Genomic DNA, 20,305 nt, shown 5'->3' with positions numbered 1-20,305 from the left:
GCAAGGATTTGTAGCTTGGGTTGTGGGTTAGATTGTTGACTTGCTCGCTGAGCTCCTGGTTATAGTTCAGATGTTTCATCACCATGCTAGGTAACATCATCAGTGCAGCCTCCGATGAAGCTAAATTGTTCTACTCCACTAAGTATTTACATGATCCGGTCTGTTGAAGTATTTGGTGTCATTTCCAGTTCTTTTTTTGCAAGGGTTTGTATATGGCGTCTAATTCCACAATTTTATTGATTGTATTATGGGTGGAGAACCAGGCCTCTAGGAATTCCTGTGCATATCTATAGTTGGCTTGAACTAAGATGGAAGCCAACCATAGAAATGCACGGGAAATCCTAGAGGCCTGGTTCTCCACCCGTAAATGCAATCAATAAATATGTGGAATTAGACTCCATATACAAACCCTTGCAAAAAAAAACCCAAAATGGCTCAAAACACCTCAACAGACCAGATCATGTAAATACCAAGTGCAGTAGAACAACATTGTTTCTTTGGAGGCTGCACTGATGACATTACCTAGCATGGTAACAACATGTCTGAACTATAACCAGCCAGTTCGGTCAGTAAGTCAACAACTTCAAGAGTAACATAAGTAGACTATTCGACCTTTTGAGCCTCCTTGCCTTCAAGAGGATCATGGCTGATCCAAAATTCTTCTTATCCACCTTCCTGCCCTTTCCCTGTTACCCAAATTCTTCTAGTGATGAAGAATCTAACTCAGCCATAAATATACACACAGATTCTTTCCCCATGACTTTCTGTGGCTGGAGTGCAAAAGACTCACAAGAATCTGAGAAAAGTAATTCTTCCTCATCTCAGTCTGAAATCGATACCCCTTTAATCTGAGACTATGTCCTCTGCTCCTAGAATATCGTATGAGCAGAAACATCCCCTCAGCATTTGCCCCATTAAGCCCACTAAAAATCCGATATGTTTCAAAGACATCACATCTCATTTTTCTAAACTCCAGTGTACAGAGTCCCAATCTGTTCACCATTTTCTTATAAGACAATCCCTCCATACTAGGGATCATCCTTGTGAACATTCTCTGAACTGCTTCCAATGAAATAATATGTTTCCTTAAATGAGGGTCTAAAACTGCACACAATACTCCAAATGTGGTCTCATCAGCACCTTGTACAGTTGCAGTACGGCTTTCCTACTCTTATACTCCAAACACTCGAAATAAGGGTGAACATTCCATTAACCTTCCTGATTATCTGCTGCAGCTGTGTGCTAGCTTTCTATGTTACGTGCACAAGTACTCTCAAGTCCCTTTGTGTTATAGCTTTCTGCAGTTTTCCTCCACTTAAATAACACCGTTCTTTCATTTTCACGTGCAAAACGAACAACTTCACACTTTCCCACATTATACTTCATTTGCCAACATTTTGCCAACTTACTTAACCTATTAATGTCTCTCTATAAATGGTCTGTATCCCTTTCGCAATTTGCCTTTCCACCTATTTTGTGTAATCTGCAAATTTGGTGAGAGTACATTTGTTTCCCTCCTTCAAGTCATTGATAATATATTGTAAACACTGGTGGTGCCAGCACTGACCTCTGAGGAATCTCACTGGTTACAGGTCACCAAACTGAAAAAAAAACCCTTATCTCCAGTCACTGTTTTCTGACCTATAGTCAATTCTCCAATTATGTCAATATACCACCTCCAACACATGGGCTCTTATCTTCTGACCTATCCTTTTGTGAGGTACTTTTTTGAATGCGTTCTGAAAGTCCAAATACAAAACATCTACTGGTTTACTGCTATCAATTGTGGTTGAGTGTTAGGTTCGTTTTTTTCGGAGACCCTCATGGACTTGATGCATTAGCAAGACACTGACCTAGCTACAAAAACACAATCCTTTATTATTAAGCAAGTACAAGCTGTGGAGGATCGCTGTACTCAACCCGGCTCAGAGTGCTGAGTTTCATAAGTGATTCTCCCCGAACAGCAGACAGTCCCCGCTATCTATACTCTATGAATTGGCTGATACATAAAACAATTATTTGGAACATAAAGAGAACAGGATACAGCATTGATCGTTCGTGAAGTGACTGATAACACAGGATGTGATTTCAAGTCGCCAAAGTGACAGAATGTGATTTAAAGCCGCCAAAGTGTCTGGCTTGAACAAAGGTCACTGACCTGGCCACTTCAATAGAAACATGAGTTTCATACCTTTACCAAAGTTTCACCCCTTTACAGAATTACAGTAGTCTCACACCTTGACAAACATTTCCCACCCAATCCTATTTGGGCAGGAAGTTTAAGACAGTTTCAACATACTCCTGTGTAAGAAGATAAGGAGCATAACAGTTAATGGGATATTATCCCAAATCATGTCAAATTAATTTCTGCATTTGTTCGAGAAATTCACATGAGATGTTAATGGGATAATTTGACATGATTTCTCTTTCACGAAGCCATTCTGACTCTGCTTGATTAGATTATGATAACTTGCCAAACATGCTGCTAATACTTCCCTAGCGATTGATTCCAACATTTTTTCAACAACAGATGTTTTTGGTTCATCGCCCTATAGGCACCAGCTTTTTGCTTCTCTCCCTCTTTCCATAGAGGTGTCATGTTATCAGTTTTCTAATCCTCCAAAAATCCTTCAGAGTTAAAGGATTTTTGGAAAATTACAACCAATGCATCACTATCTCTGCAGCTACTTCTCTCAGGATCCGTCAACGTCAGAGGATTTGTCTGCCTTTGGCTCCATTGGTTTGTCTAATACTACTTCTCTAGTGGTGGTGAGGGTACTTAATTCCTCCCATGTATTCTTTGGTATTAATGGGATTGACAAAGTATCTTCCACCAGAAAGATTGATGTAAAACATCTGTTTCACTCCTCTGCCATTTCCTTGTTCCCCATTATATGTCTCAGCAAATTCCTTTTCCAATGCTTCTAAGTGAAATGGTGGTTATATTTACTACTAGGCCATATAGAAGTTCAGACCTACAACATGTCCTAAGTCCCAGTTTCCAATCCCCCATTAAAAGTTTAGCTCAAAATTTCATTTTTGACATTTCATTTTTTTAAAGGAATAATTTTTTTTTAACTTGCTGTTGTAGATAAGATCATGAGAAGTATAGACAATACTCTTCAACTGCTCTCTCAGTTAGGAATGCTTGGCATCACAGACAGAGTGCAGTAGGAAATGAATGAGCCAGTGTTACATCTGTATTTGCGCAGCAAGCTGGCAAAGGAAGAGAAAAAATTGCTTGGATAATGGAAGAATTAGAGAGAATCATTCCATCAGAAAACCAAAAGATAGGATAAGATTTACTTGGTGCTGGGATCTTGTCAGAATTTCTGGAAATGACAGACAGTGACATGTTCTTAATATATTATTGTATCTGCATACTTTTATGAGTCATGCACGAGAACACCTAGATCCGACTACATTTTGGAATTCTGCAGTTATTCTCTGTTTAAATCAAAGTCTTTTTTTCAGGACATGGGGACTTATCAACCTGCAGGGCCATCAGTTTGTTCAGTACCACTTCCTTCTTGATTATAATTATGCCAAGTACCTCTCTTTTTCCAACTCGATTATCAAATCTTTTTTATTTGCTATAATGAAGACAGAAGCAAAATATTAATTATTTACATCTGCCATCTTTATCATTTATCTCCCCATTCTCGCCCTCCAAAAGACCAACATTCCCTTTCTTTATCTTTTCCTTTTGAATTTTCTATAGAAACTATTGCCATCTGTTTTTACATAGCTCGCTAGCTCCCTCTCACATTTTAAGTTATTTGTCCTGATCAATCTTTAAGTAACTTTCTGTCCTTAGTAATATGACAAATCATCTGAAGTACTATTTACATTTGCACAACTATGTACTTTTTTCTTAAGCTTGATGCTTTCCTTAGCTTCTTTAGTTAACCATGGATGGCAGGTCTTCCCTGGGGGTTTTCCTCTAAGATAGTAATGTAACAATTCTGTACATTGTCTGTCAGTAAATATTTATGAATTTCTATGAGAAACTGTAATATTGAACTGTTTGGATATTACTGGTTTGAGGGATTTATCATTGATTTATTGGAAATGAAAAGTTAAAAGTGCAAAGAGAGGGTGGTATACCTACTGTCTGACAAAATCAGCTGACTGTGGAAAAAAGTGTCAACAAAAATTTTCAGAAAAGGGATGGATTTTTGTCGCTTAATTATTGGATAAATAAATTTGTATCTGTGCTGAAGGCTGTCCAGCAACAGCATTTGAATGAAAGCTACTTTTTCAGTTTATACTTAGGCGTGACACTGGTAGACAGGCTTGCAAGAAGGCAGAGCTATCTCTGTCCCTTTAAAAGAAAAATCTTCAAAGTAAAACCAGGTAAGAAGCTCTATTTTTTCTCTGATGTAGTTTGAAAAACTTGATAAAGTTTCAATTACAAGGACACTTAACTCTTTCTCAACAAAATCTACGATCTGGTCTGAAGATTTTCCATCATTCTGCGACTGTCAGCAATTGGACCTCATCAACAGGATAGCAAAGAAACTGTGAGAAATCAAGTGATTATATTTTCTGAATGTGGACCCTTGACCTATAGGGGTATGTTTTTTGCCTATTTTTAAAAATCAATAATATCTACGCTGTCTTGTCTCTGTGTATGAATGTATGTGTGGGACTAAGGAGATATAGTTTGGGTCTCCATAGTAGCTTAGTTAACAGCCCATTTTTCTATTTGTTTAAGGAATAAATAAACAAGTTCTTAACAAACAAGTAATTTTTTGAGTTTGTCGAATAAATCTTGTGAGAGTCTTTGTTCTAGACAACAGTGATAAAGAGGAATAAATTGAACTTTTTGGTATAGCTCATGGAGTAGTGAACCTTGATTACCAGTACACTCTTCTCATTTGAGCTGTAACAATATTCTGAAATATCCATTTAAATGTCTTCCACTGCTACTCTTCTCCTAATAAACAAGTACATTTCAGCCAACTCAGTTGTCATGTCCACAGTTGCCCTCATTGAGATTAAAACATTCTCATCTTTTTCCAACAGGATGCAAAATCCAATCCTTTTATGATTGCTGTAACCTAGAAATGCCTTTACTCTGAGGTGATTAATTAATTGTGGAACATTATACAATACTAAGTCCAATATGGCCTGTTCTGTTTCAAAAATATAGAATGAGCGATAAAAGTAAGGGTTAAGGGGAGAAAACAAAAGGGAAGAATATGCTCCATAAATGGTCAGTCATGACAAGGAGCTCCCAGTAACAACATGATGACAGAATGAGAAAGTTTCTCGGGGCAACTTTATGCCTATTTCAACCCCAAATGATCCGTACTTAGTAATCAAGTTGAGGTAGTTGTTGTATAATATACATAGCATTAGTAGTTGTAGGTTCATCATATGCAGTTTAATGCAGTTTTCTGGTATTTTCCTTCATTTGATTTCTTTTCCCAAGGTAGCGAAAATTAAATTTCCTTATCTGACTGTATCACACCACCTCCTAAGATTGGTCTTCAGTCATTCCATTGGCTTTGACCTCCTTTCCATTAGTCAGCGGCAGCTTCCCTTTACAGAGAACTATTGAGGATCATAGACAGATTTCCAGCATAGAGGAGATCCCTCAGCATTGATTCTTCAATCTTAACTAAACATTTACACCCACTATTTTGCAATTTGTCAAGTTTAAAAATCATTGTTAGTGTTCTACCTTCCTATTAACACAGATATTTGATTTCTGTGAAAGCAAGTCCTTCTATGATCTTTTTCCTGATCATAGATTCCGTGATCTATCTGATTATCAAGCATGGAGGTTCTTACACTGATAGTTCAGTGAGTCAGTGCAATTGAGGTTGCTAGTTCAGTTGGTTACATGGCTAGCATGTGGTGCACATTAGTGCCAAATGCATGGGTTGTATTCTCATTCTGGCAGTGGCCCTCAATCTGTACCTGAAAGTGGAAAGACATTGGAAAACTGCAATTGCCAAAAACTGCTGTAAAAATGGTTCAGGATCTTCCACCATCCAACAACTAATCAAGGACCCACCTTCAATATGAACACAGATAATCAAAGAAGTGAGTATATGAAGTCGCTAAGTGCTGAAACATGTGAACATATTACAAGACTTTTGGTCCTTCCTGAACTTAGCCAGGTAGTGATGTTGGTGCAATTAGCGAGTTTATGTTGACCAGGTTTCTTGCACTCTTGTACATGAACTGTACTGTCATTCCAAATCAAAAAGAGAACACGTCACTTCTGTCAAATAGCCCATTGTTTTTACAGCCTCACAATAAAGTGTTGCCATTTGGGTAAAACACTTAATTGCTTGATAACAAAGTGCAGAGCTGGATGAACACAGCAGGCCAAGCAGCATCTTAAAAGCACAAAAGCTGATGTTTTGGCTCTAGACCCTTCATCAGAAAAGGGGGAGGGGGAGAGGGTTCTGAAATAAATAGGGAGAGAGGGGGAGGTGGATCGAAGGTGGATAGAGTAGCTGGGGAGGAGACAGACAAGTTAAAGAGGCAGGGATGGAGACAGCATATGTGAGTGTAGGTGGGGAGGTAGGGAGGGGATAGGTCAGTCCAGGGAGGACAGACAGGTCAAGGGGGCGGGATGAGGTTAGTAGGAAGGAAATGGGGGTGTGGCTTGAGGTGGGAGGAGGGGATAGGTGAGAGGAGGAATGGGTTAGGGAGGCGGGGACAAGCTACAGTTGGTTTTGGGATGCAGTGGGGGAGGGGAGATTTTGAAGCTTGTGAAATCCACATTGATACCATTGGGCTGCAAGGTTCCCAAGCAGAATATGAACTGCTGTTCCTGCAACCTTCGGGTGGCATCATGGGGGCACTGCAGCAGGCCCAGGATGGACTTGTCGTCTAAGGAATGGGAGGGGGAGTTGAATTGGTTTGCGACTGGGAGGTGCAGTTGTTTTTGCGAACCGAGCAGAGGTGTTCTGCAAAGCGGTTCCCAAGCCTCCGCTTGGTTTCCCCAACGTAGAGGAGGCCACAACAGATGCAGTATACCACATTGGCAGATGAACATCTGCTTGATGTGGAAAGTCTTCTTGGTGCCTAGGATGGGGGTGAGGGAGGAAGTAGGGGGCAGGTATTGCCATTGCTGCGGTTGCAGGGGAAAGTGCCTGGTGTGGTAGGGTTGGAGGCGAGTGTGGAGCAGACAAGGGAGTCACGGAGAGAGTGGTCCCTCCAGAAGGCAGACAAGGGTGGGGAGGGAAAAATGTTTTCAGTGGTAGGGTTGGATTGCTGATGGCAGAGGTGTCGTTTGGAAACCTAAAACTTAATGCCTTGATGTGTTTTGGAGCATTTTTGAGACTGTTCCCATTGCATAGCTATTACAGGGGGAGCTTTGACTGCAATATTGCCATGTTAGAGATTCCACCACTGGCATTACTGGGCCAATTTTGTATGCAGCATTAGCGTCTACTTTGCAGCATTTATTACTACACTCAATCATATTAATTAATAAATCATTAAATCACCTACAGTATTAATATCCTTGTAAAAATGAAGACGTACAAACGGCATGTTCATTTCTAATCTGCTGCATCATAACTCTCCTGATTTTATGGAAAATGCAGTAATTTTAAATACTTAAATGCGCTTTATTTGTTTAAAAAATGTTTTTCTTGCTACATCATTTGACTTACTACCACTCCCAACCAAGCTCCATGGCAACGCCCTGTCTGACAGCAGCTGCTAGTTTGTCAATGACGTAATCGCACAGCCTGCCAGCCAATGGCTGGTCACTTCAGTCTACTGACGCGCCTTCCGGTAGCGGTTTCGGTTGGTGACGCAGAAGCCTGAGCATTAGCGAAGAAAATATATCGGGGGGGCGGAAAAAAAGTCGAAAGAAGAAGAGAAAAGAGAACGAGAGAATTCACGAGACTGTAGCTGGTGTTTTGAAGCGGGTTGAGGCGGTGTTTTCCGACGTGACGGCAGAAAATAATCGACTCCGGATTGGTCTGTACCGAGCTCGGTTGTTTGGGCCCGGACAGGTAAGTGTGGGATCGGCCTGTGTCGGGACTTGTTCGTGCAGCCGCCAAATTGAGTCCCAGCCACCGGACTGCACTGAGTATGCGCCCGTTTGTAGGGGCCAACAGCGGCGCATGCGCTGCAGTGACTGCCAGTTACAGTAGGAGGGGAGGTTACTGTTGAATATAGTTGTTGCTGTTAGATTTGGGCGCCAGTTTATGATTTCCAATTTATAACAACGTTACTTCCCCCATTAGTAATTTAATATGTTGTACAAGTCCCGCCGCGTTCCTATACGACGTGGTTTTAAACGCAGTTTTTTTAATACTAAGAGCAACTACCTTTATTTACTAGTAGTTCGTACCTGGAGGAAACGAATTAAGAATACTTTTTAACCGAAAAAAAGGGACCTTGATGTAGTCGTTCGACAAACGCTGACACAGCATGTATGGGCAGGCATATTTTTTTGTTTACCAGGCTTGTTCGCTCCTGGTATACTCTGGAGAGATTGTGCTGTTGTTGTAGGACCGGGTTTCCCTTTTTGTCAACGTCCTGACGCATGTTTTTTTTTGGAACGGGATTTCGTAGATCATTCCAGAAAGCCACAAAGCTGTTGGTGAAATTACTTAAACGCCAAGCTTGCCAAGGATGAAAGTTGAAATTCTGATCCTAATTTTTTAAAGGGAAATTTCTACTTTAATTTGCTACAGGCACTTGGCCCGGACTTTGGCGTGTTAAGTTTCTCAGTTCGCTGAAAGAGACGCGTTGTATTTCACTATACCTAATAAATCGCCCTCTGCCTAGTTTGATTTGAAGAGAATGCGTAACTTTTTTGTATATATCATTAATCAGAAGGAATCGCGATAACTGATTCGAAATACCTTTCCACAAGCGGATTGAGTCTGATTTTGGAAATATTTATCTCCTCTGTATATTGACTTAAATATCGTTTAATAACGATTACTTCCGATTCCAATTCTGCTGTGCTGAGGTTGTATTAGTTTTGTACGGATTTAGATCACCCTTTTTACAGACCAAAAGATTACATCGGCGATAGTTACGCAAACCAGTTATTCAGCCCAACTGGTCCGTGCGGATGTTTTATGCGCTAGTCGAGCTTTCTAACTGCCCTTCTTTGCTACTAATCTAAATCTGTTATGCAAAATTTACCCTTCTTTCCTCCTCCTTCCACCTCCCTCACCAACATTCTCCCAGTCACTTGTAAGAAGGTTACATTTAACAGTTTTAAATAACTTTTTTCCAAAATATTGCAACTGGTTGCTATAACAAATAAAACATCAATATATGGTGACAGCAGTTAAATATTGACATGGATGCCTCTCGACTGCTGCTCCCTGCTTCTAGTGGAACTGTGAATGGCAGTCTGACACTGACACTACATCAAGAGCAGTTTTTGCATTAAAATGCTCGAGTATGCTCAATACTTAATGAAGCGGGAAGCAATTTGGGTTATTTTCAGATCAGCAAACTGTAACCAGTGAAAATCAGTGGGACCTTAACTATTAGTGATCTGTTAATGGCTTGAAGTGGTGGATTGGATTGAGCCAAAATTCTTGTGTAAAAATATAAATAGGAAACCAGTTTGTTAGGATGCTCAAGTCTGCAAAAGGATATGTGAAGTTTGAAGGGAGTAGTGAATTTTTGATGGATGGGGTATAACGTTAGAAATGAGATTGTCGGCCTTCTTGGCAGGAAGAACAGTAAAACGCGTACACAAATTGTGGGCGTTAGAAATTGAAAACAAAACCAGAAATTTCTGGAAGCACTCAGCCAGTTTAGCAATATCTGTGGAGGGAAAGCAAAGTTAGCGTTTCAGGACCAGTGACCCTCCTTCAGAACAGGACCAAAAAAAAGACACTTAAATGGAGAATGGTGACAAAATACTGTGCTACAGAGGGATCTGGATATCCTTGAGCATGACTTGCAATTGGCATGCTGTTTTCGGTTTTCTAACTACCTGCTGCATGCCCAGTCTGACAGACCTGTCACTTCAAATTCACTCAGTCCTAGTACTACCCCAAGGTCTCTTGGCATATGAAAAATCTGTTCCTCATGCAGAGTACAAGCTATACTCTTCACCCACAGCCCTCTGCTTTAGCCTACTTGTTATCGCATCAAATAATATTAGTACATTTGCCAGGTGTGATTCTCCCTTCATGAAGCATTGCTATCTCTGTTTGGTATTATATATTTTTAAGTACTCTGCTCTAATCTTTTGGGTTTTTTTAAAAAGTCCTTTAGAAAACTGTTCGTTCATGGTAGAATTTAGAATTTAGTTTGAATGCACTAATGTGGGTTTGAAAAGCCTTGCACAAATAAGGGGCCTTCTACTAAGGAATAAGGGAAAAATTCACTCACTGGAGTGATGTTCACTGTGTCCTTGGGGGTCCTTTACACAGATCATTTGATTCAGATCCAAAGTAGCTTTGTCCCTGTTTGCATCCACAATGTATTCAATGAAACTGTCCCAAATTCAGTTCTTTGTGTGCATTTGGAAAATTGTGGCCTAATTAGGGCAGTCAGCATAGCTTTGTGTGTGGCAGGTCGTGACTTACTACATCACTTTCACCTCCTTGAAACATTCAGTGAGGGTAGAGCAGTGGACATTGTCCGTTGGATTTTAGTAAGGCTTTTGACAAATTGCCTTTTGGTAGACTCATCCAGAAGGTTAAGATGGAAGGGATCCACAGTAAATTAGCTGCTTGGATTCAGAATTGGCTTGCCCATAGGTGCAGGATAGTGGCAAAAGGTGTTATTTTTCTGGCTGGACGTCTGTGACTAGTGGTGTTGTACTTTTGGGAGATCAAATGTTAAGGAAAACTATACAGATACTGGCAGGATCCTGAACAGCACTGATCAACAGGGATCTTGGGATTCAAGTCCATAGCTCCCTGAAAGTGACCACACAAGTAGATATGATGGTAAAGAAGGCATATGGCATGCATGATCTTTTTAGTCACAGCATTGAGTACAAGAATCAGGATGTCATGTTGCAGCTTTATAAAACTCTGGTTAGGCTACATCTTATTGTGCTCAATTCTGGTCACCACATTACACGAAGGATGTGAAGACTTTGGAGAGGGTGCAGAAAAGGTTTGCCAGGATGCTGCCTGAATCAGAGGGTATGAGTTACAGGGAGAAGTTAGAAATTTGGGATTGTTTTCTGAAGCAGAGGAAGCTGAGGGAGAGGTTTGCTGGAAGCCCATAAAATTGAAATGCATAGGTAGGGTTGACAGTCAGAATCTTCTTCTCAGAATTGAAATGTCTAATATTAGGGGGCATGCATTTAAGGTGAAGGGAAAAATTTGAAAGGAGATGAGGGGCAAGTTTTCTTAAATGTGCTTGGTGCATGGAACACACTGCCTGAAGTGATGGTAGGTGCAGATATGATAGGGGCTTTTAAGAGGCTTTTAGATGATATGCAGGGACAGGAGTGCTATAGATCAAGGATTAGTTTAATTTGGTGTCACATTACCTAACATGGTGGACCGAAGGGCCCATTTCTGTTGTCCTGTTCTGTGTTCTATGAAGCTGTTCCAAATACAGTTTGAGTTCTTCCTTGTTGCTACCTCTGCCAGTGTGTTGCAGATGTAAGTTTTATTTTCCATATTGGGGCAAAGCTGACTTTGTATTAGACAGGAACTTTCAAAAGTTGGTTGACTGTTTGTATATAAAGGGACATTTGGCAAGTAAAAGACTTTCAAAAATGAGATAACGAGTTCAAGGCTAGCAAGAGAAGAGAACACTGGATGACTAGACCTCTTGAGGCTGCCCTCAAGAAAAGGGAGGCATATGTCAGGTGTAGATAGCTATGATCAAGTGAATCCCTTGCGTATAGGAGGAGTTGGGACTACACTTACAAGGGGAATCAGGAGGGCAAAAAGGACAAATGAAATAGCTTTGGCATATAGGGTTAAGGAATAAGTTGGGAGAGAATGGGGCCCCTTAAAGATCAATGAGGCTGACTCCATTGGGAGATGGGTGAAATCCAAAATAAATATTTTGTCTTTCTGTACAGTATATACTGACATGGAAGCTGGAAACTTGGAAATAAGTAGGGATGTCTTGAAAAGAATCCACATTACAGAAGAGGCAGTGTTGAAGGTCCTAAAATACCTAAAGGTAGATAAATCCCCAGATCTGATCAAGTGTTTCCCAGGAGGTTGTGGGGAGCTAGGGAAGAAACTGCGGGGCCTCTAACAGAGATATTGTATCATCAACAGCCATGGGTGAGGTGCCAGAAGTCTGGAGGGTGCCTAATGTTGTGATAGTATTTGAGGCTGCCATGAAAAGCCGGTTAATTACACATTGGTGAGCCTGATGTCAGTAAGTTGTTTGAGGAGATTCGTAAGTGACAGGATGGAATGTATTGGGAAAGGCAAGGACTGATTAGGGGTAGTCAGCATAGCTTTGACAATTCTTCACACAACTAAATTTGACCTTTGAAGAGGTGACTGAGAAGATGGATGAGGGAACTTCAGTATACGTCTGCATGGGCTTTAGCATGGCCTTCAAGGCTCTGCATAGTCGACCAGTTAGTAAGATTGGATCACACGAAATCCAGGGAGATCCAGTTCTTAGGAAGGGTCAGTGGACCCGACAAGTTAACTCTGATTTCCCTCCACAGATGCTGTCAGATATGCTGAGCTTTTCCAGTAATCTGTTTTTGTTTCTGATTTACAGCACTTGCAGCCCTTTCAGTTTTTGTTTGGATACAAAATTGGCTTGACGGTAGGAGACAGAGTGGTGGTAGATGATTGTTGTTTATACTGGAGGCCTGTGACCAATGGTGTGCCAAAATGATTGGTCTTGGGTCCACATGTTAGTCATTTCCATAAATGATATGAATGTGAATATAGGGTGCATGGTTAATATGGTTGCAGATGAGACAAATTCGTAATCTAGTGGACAGTAAAGAACATTATCTCCGAGTACAATAGGACATTGACCAACAGGGCTGGTTGGCCAAGGATTGGCAGGTGGAGTTTAATTCTGATAAATGCACCTTGAATTTTGGCAAGACTAACCAAGGCAGGGCTTGCACATTTAATGGTAGGGTCCTGGTGAATTCTGAGACCTAGGGGTGCAGGTACCTAGTTACTTGAAAGTGGTGTCACAGGTGGACAGGTGTTTGATGTGCCAGTCTTTATTGATCAAAACATGTGTACAGGAGGTGACACTTCATGTTGTGGTTGCTTGGGATATTGGTGAGGCCACTTTTCGAATACTGCATTCAGTTCTGGTCTCCCTGCTCTTGGAAGGATGTTGTTAAACTTGAAAGGCTTCCAAAAAGATTTCCGAGGATGTTGCTGGGATTGGAGGGTTTGAGCCCTAGTGAGAGGCTGTGGTTTTTTTTCCCCCCTAGGGGTGACCTATGTCAAAATCACAAGGGGCATGGAAGCGGTAAGTAACTAAGGTCCTTTTCTGAGGGTAGGGGAGTTCAAAACTAGAGGGCATAGGTTTAAGGTGAGAGGAGAAAGAGTTAAAAGGGACCTGATGGGTAACCCGTTCATGCAGAGGTTGGTGGGTGTATGAAACAATTTTCCAGAGGAAGTGGTAAAGCTGAGTACAATTACAACAGTTTTTAAAAAAAATCATTTGGACAGTTACATAGGAAAGGTTTGGAGGGATATGGTACAAATGCAGGCAAATGGGACTAGTTCAGTTTAGGAAACCTGGTCAGTGTGGACAAATTGAGCCAAAGGGTCTGTTTCTCTGCTATATGACTCAATGCCTCAAGTGTGAGAGGGCATTTGAGCCGCTTCCCACCCGTGTCATCTCCATCTAAATGGATTTTTCATCTTCCAGTCCAAGATCATTTCTTGCCATCAAACCTTTTCCATGCTGTAACAACAGAGCTGATACCAAACTCTTTCTTTCTGCATGGCATTTTGAAAAGTCACATAGCCTGAATATATATTTTATCCTCCCTGCAATCCTCACTCTTGTATGAATCTCGACTATTGGACAAGTTCAGGGCTGAGGCTCCTTAAAATTTACCTCTTAAGTTCCCATACCTGCCGTACCTACAGCCACGTGGTCGTGGTCGTGTTCCTGATCACAGCTAAATCAGGTTTGGTCTGGTGACTGTGACTGCCTCGTGGACAAAAATAGCCAGATAACTTCTTAGTGTGGTGCAACGTCTGCAGCTTGGACTCCAGCTCAGCTGCTCAGAGTTTTTAAGTAGCTGGAGCTGCATAACCTTACTACAGATGCTGGATCATCTTGCTGTCCTGCAGCTCCCACATACTGTAACAGCAACACGTCACCTAGCCTGCCACCTCTATTGTATTCAATTTAAATAATAAATCTGTCCCTGTTCTTTGCCCTTTTACTGTAATTATTAATTCTCATGTATATCTTAAAGCTATTTTTAAGAAAAAGACTGGATAGCTAAACACAAACTGAAGACCTCATGTTTACTTTAAAGACTAGAAATACTCCACATTCCTTTGTTAGGCAAAAGCAACCAATCACCCCACCTTCCTCCTCTTCGTTCCTTGATGCTGAAATCTTGCAATTTATTAGTGATAATGGGAACTGCAGATGCTGGAGAATCCAAGATAATAAAATGTGAGGCTGGATGAACACAGCAGGCCAAGCAGCATCTCAGGAGCACAAAAGCTGACATTTCGGGCCTAGACCCTTCATCAGAGAGGGGGATGAGGTGAGGGTTCTGGAATAAATAGGGGGAGGTGGCCCGAAGATGGAGAGAAAAGAAGATAGGTGGAGAGGAGAGTATAGGTGGGGAGGTAGGGAGGGGATAGGTCAGTCCAGGGAAGATGGACAGGTCAAGGAGGTGGGATGAGGTTAGGAGGTAGGAGATGGAGGTGCGGCTTGGGGTGAGAGGAAGAACAGGTTAGGGAGGCAGAGACAGGTTGGACTGGTTTTGGGATGCAGTGGGTGGAGGGGAAGAGCTGGGCTGGTTTTGGGATGCGGTGGGGGAAGGGGAGATTTTGAAGCTGGTGAAGTCCACATTGATACCATTGGGCTGCAGGGTTCCCAAACGGAATATGACTTGCTGTTCCTGCAACCTTCGGGTGGCGTCATTGTGGCACTGCAGGAGGCCCATGATGGACATGTCATCTAAAGAATGGGAGGGGGAGTGGAAATGGTTTGTGACTGGGAGGTGCAGTTGTTTGTTGCGAACTGAGCGGAGGTGTTCTGCAAAGCTTGGTTTCCCCAATGTAGAGGAAGCCACACCGGGTACAATGGATACAGTATACCACATTGGCAGATGTGCAGGTGAACCTGTGCTTAATATGGAAAGACGTCTTGGGGCCTGGGATAGGGATGAGGGAGGAGGTGTGGGGGCAAGTGTAGCATTTCCTGCGGTTGCAGGGGAAGGTGCCAGGTGTGGTGGGGTTGGAGAGCAGTGTGGAGCGAACCAGGGAGTCACGGAGAGAGTGGTCTCACCGGAAAGCAGACAAGGGTGGGGATGGAAAAATGTCTTGGGTGGTGGGGTTGGATTGTAGATGGCGGAAGTGTCGGAGTATCTGGAGGTTGGTGGGGTGGTGTGTGAGAACGAGGGGGATCCTCTTTGGGTGGTTGTGGTGGGGGCGGGGTGTGAGGGATGTGTTGCGGGAGACGCGGTCAAGGGCGTTCTTGACCACTGTGGGGGGAAAGTTGTGGTCCTTGAAGAACTTGGACATTTGGGATGTGCGGGAGTGGAATGCCTCATCGTGGGAGCAGATGCGGCGGAGGCGGAGGAATTGGGAATAGGGGATGGAATTTTTGCAGGAGGGTGGGTGGGAGGAGGTGCATCCTAGGTAGCTGTGGGAGTCAGTGGGCTTGAAATGGACATCAGTAACAAGCTGGTTGCCTGAGATGGAGACCGAGAGGTCCAGGAAGGTGAGGGATATGCTGGAGATAGCCCAGGTGAACTGAAGGTTGGGGTGGAAGGTGTTGAAGTGGATGAACTGTTCGAGCTCCTCTGGGGAGCAAGAGGCGGCGCCGATACAGTCATCAATGTAACGGAGGAAGAGGTGGGGTTTGGGGCCTGTGTAGGTGCGGAAGGGGACTGTTCCACGTAACCTCCAAAGAGGCAGGCATAGCATGTGTTCATCCAGCCTCACATTTTATTATCTTGCAATTTATTGTTAGCTGCATTAAGTTGACAATAGATGCTCCAAAATAAAGGGCTTGGTTCAGTCACTTAATGAGGATCCAGTTTCATCTGGGTTCTTGACTAGTCTCCTCTTTGACTGCAACCCTCTGGGGGATGGAAACAAACCTCCTTAAGGCTAGCACCTATAGAATTTAAACTAGATCTGGGTTTAATGCTGACTACCAGCTCTTGAGGCTAAATTAGGTTTGATTCAAGCTGAAACAGACTGATTCACCACTGTTTAGCCTTGACAGCAATGCTTTGAACAAGACTGTGTGAAGGAAAGTTAGAGCAATCATACTGAGGTTTCTGAATGGATAATTAGTTTAGATGCCATTTTGAATTTGCTTTTAATTTTGTAGGTTGAGGGGAAGTGAGAGAAAAATGATTGAAATGCCTCAAAATAAAGTTTAAATTTCATTTTTGTCAATACAATATTTGAGGTTATTTTGGAGATTTTATTGTATATGTTTATTCTTTTCTAGGTTAATTGTCAAGAAAGATTGGACGAATTCTGTGTTTCTTCAATGAGGAACTACAGGTTGATCTTCTGCCACAATCTCAAGCAACCATAGCTGGCTAAAAAAAATGCTTATTCACTAAGGGTGATTTGGTGTATAAGTTATTTTTTAAGTGGGTGTCTGTGCTCAGAGGTAGGTTTCTAGATTTGGGACATTGTTAGTTAATGTTCTTTTAATCAATTGATTCTTCCTGCACAAACCTGGCAAGAGGATATATGCCAGTTTCCTATTCTTGAATTACCTGTTAATTGAAATGATTTTCCATGTTTTCTCAATCTTTTGTGCTTTTTTAATCAGACATTTATTTTTTAAACTAATAATTACAAGTAGATTTATTTTTATCTAAACCACTTCAATCATATATTGGATGTTTTATCTGTTAGTGAATTTCATAGGCTTTATGAACCTATAATCCTTTGTAGGTGTTATCCAAAGTCTCTTTCAGCAATAAATCAGTGTGATAATAGTATTTAGATTGAGATAATCTGACCATATTTTCTCATCTTTCATTTCACAGAATAAGAGGAGCAAAGCTAGCTAGCTATCAGGACCATGGCTTACATTTGATTTCATTCTAATTGTAGTTTGAGTCAACTATTGTTTATTTTCTCACTGTACAATTCCATGCACCATCTGTAACCAAAACAAAAAGAAAGAGTTAATGGGAAAAGAACAAAACACAAGTGATAATTGGAAGAGAGGAGATAAACAGCAGTAGTTGAGATTAATGAGACCATTGATGTACCATTTGCAAGCCCACATAAAACTAATTTAAACAGATTTTTGCAGACCGTTTTCAACTTTATTCTTGCATTTGAAATGATGACTGCTTGTGTTTTTTTAAAAAAGGCCGTTTTAGTGTCTTGGTCCCTGCATGGATGAAAGCGCTCAATTCCAGAGATAAGAGTGACTGCCTTTAGCGTTGGTTATGTGTTGTGGCAAGGAGACCTGGCAAGTTGAAGTCAGTGGAAACTGGTTGGGAGCAGGGGTGACGAAATGTAACAGACCTAAAATAGATCTAGCAACTCGACTGGGTATCCATGAGGCACTGAACTGTCAAGAATGCAAAATTGTGCTCCAGCACAATCTGCAGCCTTGTGCCCTGGCATATCCCCCACTAACTGATACTTCTAAGCCATGGAATCAACCCTGGTTCACTGGGGAGTTCAGGAGGGCATACCAGGAGCAGGATCAGCATCAGACATACTGTGAAGCTGTCAAACAGGACCACTTACCTGCCAAACAGCATAAGCAGCAAGTGATAGAGCTAGGTGATCCAACAACCAACAAATCAAATCTAAGTCCATAGTCCAGCCACATCGAGTCATGAATGAAGGTGCACAATTAGCTTACTGGAGGAGGAGCCTCCACAAATATCCTCATCCTCGATGTTGAAAGAGCCCAACAATCACCTCAAAAGATGAGCCGGAAGCAATTGCAGCAGTCTTCAGCCAGAAGTGCTGAGCGAATAATCCATCTCTGCCTACTGCAATGGCTACCAGCATCACATACTAGTCTTCAGCAAATTCAGTTAACTCCATATGATGTAAAGAAACTGTTGGAGGCATTGGTTGGTGCAAGGGCTGTAGACCCTGATGACATTCCAACAATAGTACTGAGGACTTGTGCTTCAGAACTTTGTGGTCCCTGAGCCAAGCTCTTCCTGCACAGTCGCAACACTGGCATCTACTTGACAGTGTGGAAACTTTTCCAGGTATGTGCTCTAAAGACAAAGCAGGACAAATTCAACCTGGCTGATTTGGCAGCAACACTGCCCCCCCCCCCCCCCAACCGGCAAAACCACGCACACACCAGTCTACTCTTGGTTGTCAGTAGCCTGATGGTTGGTGTCATCAGCAGTGCTATCAAGCACTGCCTGCTCAGTAGTAATCTGCTTGGTGACACCTAGTTTGGGTTCTGCCAGGGCCACTCAGCTCTTGATCTCATTACAGCCTTGGTTCAAACATGGACAAAAGAGCTGAATTCTGGAGGTGAGGTGAGAGTGACATCTCTTGACATCAAGGACACATTTGAGCAAATACCACGTCAGGGAGCCTTAGAAAAACTGGGATTAACTGATTTCAGGAGACAAACTCTCTGCTGCTTCAAGTCATACATAGAAAATGGTTATGGTTGCTTGTCAGCCATCTCTGCGAGAGTTCCTCGGTAGTATCCTTGGCCCAATCGTTTCAGCTGCTTCATCGCCAGCCTTCCCTCCCTCTATAAGGACAGAAATGGGGATGTTTGTCAGTGATTGCATAACTGTTCAGCCCCATTTGTGATTCCTTGGATATGAAACAGTCAGTGTTCAAATGCAATGTCTAAACAATAACCAGACTTGGGCTAACAAGGGGCAAGTAACATTCATGCGACACAAATACCAGGCGCTGATCATCTTTTGTGAAGTAACAGTCTAACCACCAGCTCTTGACATTCATTGTGACCATTCACTGAATTCCTCACTATCAGTATCCTTGGTTACCATTGACAGAACCTCAACTCAATTAGCTACATCAACACAATGTAGGGTAGGTTACAAGCTAGGAATATTACACTCGCAAAGTTGTGCCTTGTTGGCAACAGACAGAGTCAAGAATGCCATAGAATACTCTCACATGCCTGGATGGGTGCAGCTCCAACAACACTTGGTCTTGACACCATCTTGGATAAAGCAGCATGCTTGATTGGCACCACATACAGCAAAATGTAGGACACACTGCTACTATTCCCAAGGTACATTGCAGAACTTCACTAAATTAGATAGCACCTAATAAACCCAAGACTGCTTCCATATAGAAAGGCAAGGGCAGCAGATAAATGGGAGCACCACTTTCTGCAAGTTCCCCTCCAAGCCATTCACTGTCCTGACTTGGAAATATATCATTGTTCCTTCACTGTCATTGGGTCAACATTTGAATTCCCTTCCTAACAGCATTGTGGGTCTACCTACAGTGTGTAGACTGCAGCAGTTCAAGAAGACAGGTAACCATCACCATCTTAGGGGGCAACTAAATATTAAGGCCATGTCCCATGAATGAAGGAAAAACAATTTGAATAGATAAAGTCAAGTCCAGCTTGAAAAAGATAGCTGCCTGTTGGAGGTCCGTCATCCCAGTCTCAGGATATTGCTGCTGAGCTCCTCAGGATAGCGTCCTCACTCCAAACATCTTCAGCTTGATTGATAACCTTTCGTTTATTATAGGATCAGAATTGGAAAGGTTTGGTGATGGTTAACCAATGTTCACTAATATTTGGGATTCCTCGGGTACTGAAGCAGTTTACTTTCAAATGCAGCAAGTCTTTGAGTAAGCAGGCTTGGGTTGATGAGTGGTAAGTAACGTTCATGCCATGTGTACCAGGCAATATCACCCTTGTGAAATAGTGATGTTGCCATTATTGAATCCTTCTGTAGCAATGTCCTAGTTACCATTGACCAGGAACTGAACTAGCCCAATTTTATAAATACTGTGGCTACCTGTCATGCACGTGGTAAAATTTGAATTGATTAAAAATCAGGAAATGGAAGTCCAATGATGACAATGAAACTTATCGATTTGTCACAGAAAAATGGTTGCTAATGTCCTTGAAATGGAAACTGCTTTCCTACCTGGTAACTTCGCATAGGTAACCGCAATGTGGTTGATTTTCATCAACCCTTTGTGCATCCCTAATTACCTGATGAAAGCTGGCC

General features: G+C 42.0%; 1 protein-coding gene across 4 annotated transcripts in view; it reads left to right on the top strand.

Moving 5' to 3' along the window:
• The first annotated feature begins 7,743 nt into the window (after positions 1-7,743).
• Positions 7,744-20,305, top strand: part of LOC125458118 (protein FAM13B-like) — a 118,631-nt gene continuing 106,069 nt past the window's right edge. For all 4 annotated transcript variants that reach the window (XM_048543025.2, XM_048543023.2, XM_048543022.2 and 1 more), the window contains exons 1-2: positions 7,744-7,988; positions 16,579-16,746. The gene's annotated coding sequence lies outside the window, so the exon portion shown is untranslated. The remainder of the gene's footprint in view (positions 7,989-16,578; positions 16,747-20,305) is intronic.

The sequence above is a fragment of the Stegostoma tigrinum genome, chromosome 13, assembly GCF_030684315.1.
Source record: "Stegostoma tigrinum isolate sSteTig4 chromosome 13, sSteTig4.hap1, whole genome shotgun sequence".
Lineage (NCBI taxonomy): Eukaryota > Metazoa > Chordata > Chondrichthyes > Orectolobiformes > Stegostomatidae > Stegostoma > Stegostoma tigrinum.
Note: the sequence above shows the minus strand (reverse complement) of the source record. Positions and strands in the feature narration are given on the sequence as shown.